Below are 7,888 nucleotides of genomic sequence, written 5' to 3'. Positions count from 1 at the left end.
CCTAGATGGAGGGCCAGGGGGCACCCAGCAGCGTCTACTGCAAGTCCAGGGAGAGATGTGGACCCCTGGGTAGCTTGCTGGACTCAGAGGCCCCTAGGTGGAGGGCCACGGGGTACCCTGGGGCCTCTACTGCAAGTCCAGGGAGAGAAGTGGAGCCCTGGGTAGCTTCTGGGGTCAGAGGCCCCTAGGTGGAAGGCAAGGGGGCACCCTGTGGCCTATACTGCAAGTCTAGGGAGATAGGTGGACCCTTGGGTAGCTTGCTGGTGTCAGAGGGCCCAATGTGGAGGGCCATGGGGCACCCTGGGGACTCTACTGCAAGTTTAGGGAGATAGGCAGGCCCCTGGGCAGCTTGCTGGGGTCAGAGGCCTTTAGGTGGAGGGCCAAGGGTCACACTGGGGACTCTACAGCAAGTCCAGGGAGAGAGGTGGACCCCTGGGTAGTTTGCTAGGGTCAGAGGACCCTAGGTGGAGGGCCAGAGGGCACCCTGGGGCCTATACTGCAAGTCCAGGGAGAGAGGTGGACCCTTGGGTAGCTTGCTGGTGTCAGATGCCCGTAGGTGGAGGGCCAGGGGGTACCCTGGGTCCTATACTGCAAGTCCAGGGAGAGAGGTGGACCCCTAGGTAGCTTGCTGGGGTCAGATGCCCCTAGGTGGAGGGCCAAGGGGCACCCTGGGGCCTATACTGCAAGTCCAAGGAGAGAGGTGGACCGCTCGGTAGCTTGCTGGGGTCATAGACCCCTAGATGGAAGGCCAATGGGCACCCTGGGGCCTCTACTTCAAGTCCAGGGAGAGAGGTGGACCCCTGGGTAGCTTGCTGGGGTCAAAGGCCCCTAGGTGGAGGGCCAGAGGGCAGCCCAGGGCCTCTACTACAAGCCCAGGGAGAGAGGTGGAGCCCAGGGTAGCTTGCTGGGGTCAGTAGCTCTTGGGTGGAGGGCAAATGGGCACACTGGGGCCCCTATTGCAAGTCCAGGGAGAGAGCTGGACCCCTGGGTAGCTTGCTGGGTTCAGAGGCCCCTAGGTGGAGGGCCACGGGGTACCCTGGGGCCTCTACTGCAAGTCCAGGGAGAGATGTGGACCCCTGTGTAGCTTGCTGGACTCAGAGGCCCCTAGGTGGAGGGCCAAGGGGGCACCCTGGGGCCTCTACTATAAGTCCATGGAGAGAGGTGGACCCCTGGGTAGCTTGCTGGGGTCAAAGGCCCCTAGGTGGAGGGCCAGTGTGCACCCAGGGTCGTCTACTGCAAGTCCAGGGAGAGATGTGGACCCCTGGGTAGCTTGCTGGGGTGAGAGGGCCCTACGTGGAGGGCCATGGGGCACCCTGGGGACTCTACTGCAAGTCCAGGGAGATAGGCAGGCCCCTGGGCAGATTGCTGGGGTAAGAGGCGGACCCTTGGGTAGCTTGCTGGGGTAAGAGGCGGACCCTTGGGTAGCTTGCTGGGGTCAGAGACCCCTAGGTGGAGGGCCAATGGGCACCCTGGGGCCTCTACTGCAAGTCCAGGGAGAGAGGTGGAGCCCTGGTTAGCTTGCTGGGGTCAGAGGCCCCTAGGTAGAGGACCAGAGGGCAGCCTAGGGCCTCTACTACAAGTCCATGGAGAGAGGTGGAGCCCAGGGTAGCTTGCTGGGGTCAATAGCCCTTGGGTGGAGGGCAAGGGGGCACCCTGGGGCCTCTACTATAAGTCCATGGAGAGAGGTGGACCCCTGGGTAGCTTGCTGGGGTCAGAGGCCCCTAGGTGGAGGGTCACGGGGCACCCTGTGGCCTCTGTTGCAAGTCCAGGGAGAGATGTGGACCCCTGGGTAGCTTGCTGGGGTCAGAGAGCCCTAGCTGGAGGACCATGGGGCACCCTGGGGTCTCTACTGCAAGTCCAGGGAGATAGGCAGGCCCCTGGGCAGCTTGCTGGGGTCAGAGGCCCCTAGGTGGAGGGCCAAGGGTCACCCTGGGGCCTAGTCTGCAAGTCTAGGGAGAGAGGTGGACCCCTGGGCAGCTTGCTGGGGTCAGAGGCCCCTAGATGGAAGGCCAAGGGGCACACTGGGGCCTCTATTGCAAGTCCAGGGAGAGAGGTGGACCCCTGGGCAGCTTGCTTGGGTCAGGGGCCCCTGGGTGGAGGACCAGGGGGCACCCTGAGGCCTATACTGCAAGTCCAGGGAGATAGGCAGGCCCCTGGGCAGATTGCTGGGGTAAGAGGCGGACCCTTGGGTAGCTTGCTGGGGTCAGAGACCCCTAGGTGGAGGGCCAATGGGCACCCTGGGGCCTCTACTGCAAGTCCAGGGAGAGAGGTGGAGCCCTGGTTAGCTTGCTGGGGTCAGAGGCCCCTAGGTGGAGGACCAGAGGGCAGCCTAGGGCCTCTACTACAAGTCCAGGGAGAGAGGTGGAGCCCAGGGTAGCTTGCTGGGGTCAATAGCCCTTGGGTGGAGGGCAAGGGGGCACCCTGGGGCCTCTACTATAAGTCCATGGAGAGAGGTGGACCCCTGGGTAGCTTGCTGGGGTCAGAGGCCCCTAGGTGGAGGGTCACGGGGCACCCTCGGGCCTCTGTTGCAAGTCCAGGGAGAGATGTGGACCCCTGGGTAGCTTGCTGGGGTCAGAGAGCCCTAGGTGGAGGACCATGGGGCACCCTGGGGTCTCTACTGCAAGTCCAGGGAGATAGGCAGGCCCCTGGGCAGCTTGCTGGGGTCAGAGGCCCCTAGGTGGAGGGCCAAGGGTCACCCTGGGGCCTAGTCTGCAAGTCTAGGGAGAGAGGTGGACCCCTGGGTAGCTTGCTGGGGTCAGAGGCCCCTAGATGGAAGGCCAAGGGGCACCCTGGGGCCTCTATTGCAAGTCCAGGGAGAGAGGTGGACCCCTGGGCAGCTTGCTTGGGTCAGGGGCCAATGGGTGGAGGACCAGGGGGCACCCTGAGGCCTATACTGCTTTGCTACTGAGGCCTATACTGCTTTGCTACTGTTGCTACTACACCCTGAGGCCTGCTTCCTGCTTTGCTACTGTTCGGACGTCTTTGCCTACTGCTCCGCTCCTTGCACTCCTGCTTTTTTATTTTATAATCTAATTTTAACTTGAGCCTATCAGCACAGTGCTCAAACGAAACAGCTTGAAGATCAACATCGAATCTACAAACTTTCTGGAGTACAACTTTACTTTTATTTAGAGGAATTATCGTCTAAACAATCCTCCCGCTACCAGCTGCTTTCATTCCTGAGACGGGAAAACACGGCTGTGAAAATGGCTCTGGATCATATTGATTTGGAATCTCACTGCTGCACCAACTGCCACAAACTTTTACAAAAGATTGCAGTTCTTGAAACAAAGTTACTTGCGATCCAACCAGAACTGCCGAATTACACAGGACCGGTTCATCGTGGAGCCTCACAGCATTCAGCCGGTAAGCCCTATAAATCTACTCCAGCTACTGTTTTGAGAACAGAAAAACAGATTGAAACTGTTGAAAATCAGCGTGAACTATGGCATAAACAAGGTGCGAAACCAAAGGGTACTCGTGGGGTCAGATCACGAAGGTCATACGCTGCTGCATTAGCGTTCTCTACCCCAAATACAGCTCGGACTCAAATACAGCTTCAGAACAGATATGAAGTTTTGAGTAATATGGGTGAAGATTCCCCAAATGCAGTTAGACAGAGATCGCATGACTCAGCAATTAACTTTGCTCTGAACAGAGGCTCAAGGCCGACTAGACAGCGGCATTCTGCTCCGATCGCAACAGAGATAAGAACATTGATTGTTGGAGACTCAATAATCAAAAATTTTAGGAGCAGAGATACCATGACATACTGCTTTCCTCATGCTACAGTTTCTGATATAAATAAAGAACTTGAGAACATATTAAGGAAACATGAGACTGCAAAACGGATTATCATCCATGTGGGGAAGAATGATATTCGGAAGGAGCAGTCAGAACTGCTCAAGAGAGATTTCTGTAAGCTTTTGGAAACAGTTGAAAGATTGAAAATTCAGCCGTTCATCAGTGGACCACTCCCTGCAAGAGGGACAAATATGTTTTCAAGGCTCCTTGGTCTAAATGTATGGCTGCAGAAAACATGTAACATGAAAAGACTGAATTTCATCGACAACTTCAATCTCTTCTGGAACCAAAGACAGCTGTTTACATCAGACGGCCTTCATCCAAACAAGCTTGGTGCAAAAGTGCTGAAAGACAACATCCTCTTCTCCCTCCATCATCCATCAGCTGTGTATGCCACTGAACTGAATGACACACACACACCTAGCAAATGTCCGGATGACCACAGGACTTCAAATCAGCTCCTGAGTGGACTTGTGGCTGACGCATCCTACAAGGACAGAGATAACACCACGCAGCCACAACAACCGCCGATAACGGACAAACTGCCGTCTGCGCCCTGCACACTGAGCTCAACACAGGCAGACTGTGATGCATCAGAACAGCATCAAGTCTCAGCACTCATTGATGATCCCCAGGAAAACAGCCAGGTAAACATATCTCAGCAGCCAGAAACCCCAGACCCACAGCCTCTGTCACCGGACACGTTCTCATTGTCATCTTGCTCGCCTCTCTTGGATTTTTCAAAAAAGATGGAGGAACTGGTGTGTGCTGGAACTAAACTCTCACACTCCATTGCTGCTAGCCCCCAGTTAGCAACCAAAAGTCAGCAAGCCACACGCCCATCTCTAAGCCCACCTCGCCCTACACCTAGGAAAGGCCTCAGGTCTTTGCGACAGCGCCAGGTCCCAAAAAACACCTCATCTTTAGCTGGTGAACTTAAAAACTGCCATTGATGTGTCTCGGGGGCCTGCTTAGGTAACAGTGTCTTTATCAGATGTTTACAGAACAAGCAGGAACCCAGTGTATCTGTAGCTTTCTCTACGCAGATATGTGTCTTATTACGTGACAGAAAACCAAAGACTCTTTCAGACCGTATAGCAAATCATTCAAATCTGGTGTCTATTAAATGTATATCTGAGACTTCTGTAGTGAAAACGACTAAAACTGTTAAGTTAGCACTTCTAAACATCAGATCACTCAATAATAAGTCACTTTTAGTCAATGATTTTATCAACACAAATTGCCTTGATTTTATGCTTTTAAATGAAACTTGGCTAGATGACAGTTGTAGTGCAGCAGTTCTGAATGAAGCAGCTCCTTTAAACTTTGACTTTTTGAGTGTTTGCAGAGCTAATAGGAGAGGTGGAGGCATCGCTGCCCTGTTTAAAGATGTCTATGAATGTAAACAAGTGTCATTTGGTGACTATTTGTCTTTTGAATATCTGAGTATAGCACTAAAAGGGTCTCCACGCATCTTACTAATCATTATCTACAGACCTCCAAAATATTCTCCAGCTTTTATTGATGATTTTACAGAGCTGTTATCAATAGTAACATCTGAATATGATTATTTTAGTATTGCTGGGGATTTTAATATTCACATTGATAATCCAGAAATCAATGCTGTAAAAGAACTGATGACTGTTTTTAACACTTTTGATCTGACTCAGCATGTTCAAGGACCCACACACAATCGTGGACACACTCTTGATCTACTTATAACTAAGGGTTTACACATTTCATCGACTGTTGTTAAGGATGTGGCACTATCTGATCATTTCTGTATTTTCTTTGATATATTGATCACTCCAGCTATTAAAGACAGATCTGTCTCTGTCAGAAAGAGATGCATAAATGAGAACACTAGTGAGCAGTTTATGAAGGCCATATCGCTGGCACCAAGTATATCTGCAGACTCTGTTGATTCTCTCCTTGATTTGTTTAATTCTAAAATTGAAAATGTAATAAATGACATCGCTCCTGTTAAAGTTAGGAAGAGAACTGGCAAAGAGAGAGTCCCTTGGAGAAACTCAAGAGCAGTCCAAATGAAGAAAAGACAATGCAGGAAAGCTGAGCGTATGTGGAGAAAGACGAAACTAGTAGTCCATTATAATATCTATAAAGACAGTCTTCAGGCTTTTAATGTGGAACTAAAAACTGCTAGACAGACTTTCTTTTCAAACCTTATAAACAACAATGTAAATAATGCTCGCACACTCTTTGCAACAGTAGAGAGGCTCACAAACCCCCCCAGTCGGATTCCCAGTGAGCTACTCTCTGTAAGCAAATGTAATGAATTTGCTAATTTCTTTACTGATAAGATCAATAATATCAGAAAGGCAATCAGCTCATCCAATCAGCCAAGTTGTGTCAATATCAAACAAACTCAACCACAACTTGAGAAGTCAGACATTATGTCTGATTTCATGGCAATTAACGGTAAAATCTTAGAAGAGATGGTGCAAATTATAAAAACATCAACCTGCAGTCTTGACACGCTCCCCACATCATTCTTCAAAACGGTGTTTACCTGTTTAGAAATGGATCTTCTAAAAGTGGTAAATGCTTCACTTCTCTCAGGGATTTTTCCAAACTCACTTAAAACTGCAGTTGTTAAACCCCTCTTGAAGAAGAGCAACCTGGATAACACCCTATTGAGCAATTACAGGCCAATCTCAAATCTCCCTTTCATTGGCAAAATCATTGAAAAAGTTGTTTTCAACCAGGTTAACAAGTTCTTAAACTTCAAGGGGTGTTTAGATAATTTTCAATCTGGTTTCAGAGCACATCACAGTACAGAGAGCGCTCTTATAAAGATAATCAATGATATACGTCTAAACACAGATTCAGGTAAAATAACAGTGCTGGTATTGCTCGATCTCAGTGCTGCATTTGACACTGTCGATCACAGCATACTTCTGGATAGGCTGGAAAACTGGGTTGGGCTGTCTGGGACAGTCCTCAAATGGTTCAGATCTTACCTTGAAGGGAGAGGTTACTATGTCAGTATAGGTGATCATAGGTCGAGGTGGACACCCATGACATGTGGAGTCCCACAAGGCTCGATTCTGGCACCTCTCCTGTTCAACCTTTACATGCTCCCTCTGAGCCAAATAATGAGAAAGAACCAAATCTCCTACCACAGCTATGCTGATGACACTCAGATCTACCTAGCCTTAGTGCCTAATGACTACAGCCCCATTGACACCCTCTGCCGATGCATTGATGAAATTAAAAATTGGATGTGCCAAAACTTTCTTCAGTTAAACAAAGAGAAAACTGAAGTCATTGCATTTGGGAACAGTGATGACGTTCTCAAGGTGAATGCGTACCTAGGCTCTAAAGGTCAAACGACAAAAAATAAGGTCAAGAATCTTGGTGTGACTCTTGAGTCAGATCTGAGTTTCAACAGTCATGTCAAAGCAGTCAGTAAATCAGCATACTATCATCTCAAAAACATAGCAAGAATCAGATGCTTTGTTTCTAGTGAAGATTTAGAGAAACTTGTTCATGCTTTTATCAGTAGCAGGGTGGATTACTGTAATGGACTCCTCACTGGCCTTCCCAAAAAGACAGTCAGACACTTGCAGCTCATCCAGAATGCTGCAGCCAGAATTCTGACCAGAAGCAGGAAATCAGAGCACATCACACCTGTCCTCAGGTCTCTACACTGGCTGCCAGTTACATTCAGAATAGATTTTAAAGTATTATTACTGGTCTATAAATCACTAAATGGCCAAGGACCTCAATACATTACAGATATGCTCACTGAATACAAACCTAACAGATCACTCAGATCTTTAGGATCATATAAACTAGAAGTTCCAAGAGTTCAGTCTAAGCAGGGTGAATCTGCCTTCAGCCACTACGCCCCTTGCTGCTGGAATCAGCTTCCAGAAATGATCAGATGTGCTCCAACATTAGGCACATTCAAATCAAGACTGAAAACACATCTGTTTAGCTGTGCCTTTACTGAATGAGCACTGTGCTGCGTCCGACAGATCGCACTATTATGTTTTTCGTTTTCTTTTTCATTCTTTTATAACCTATTTTAACTCATTTTAATTTGTTTTTATCTGTTTTT

This window comes from Danio rerio, chromosome 10, assembly GCF_052040795.2.
Source record: "Danio rerio strain M-AB ecotype USA chromosome 10, GRCz13ab, whole genome shotgun sequence".
Classification (NCBI taxonomy): domain Eukaryota; kingdom Metazoa; phylum Chordata; class Actinopteri; order Cypriniformes; family Danionidae; genus Danio; species Danio rerio.
This window is presented reverse-complemented; position numbering follows the sequence as displayed.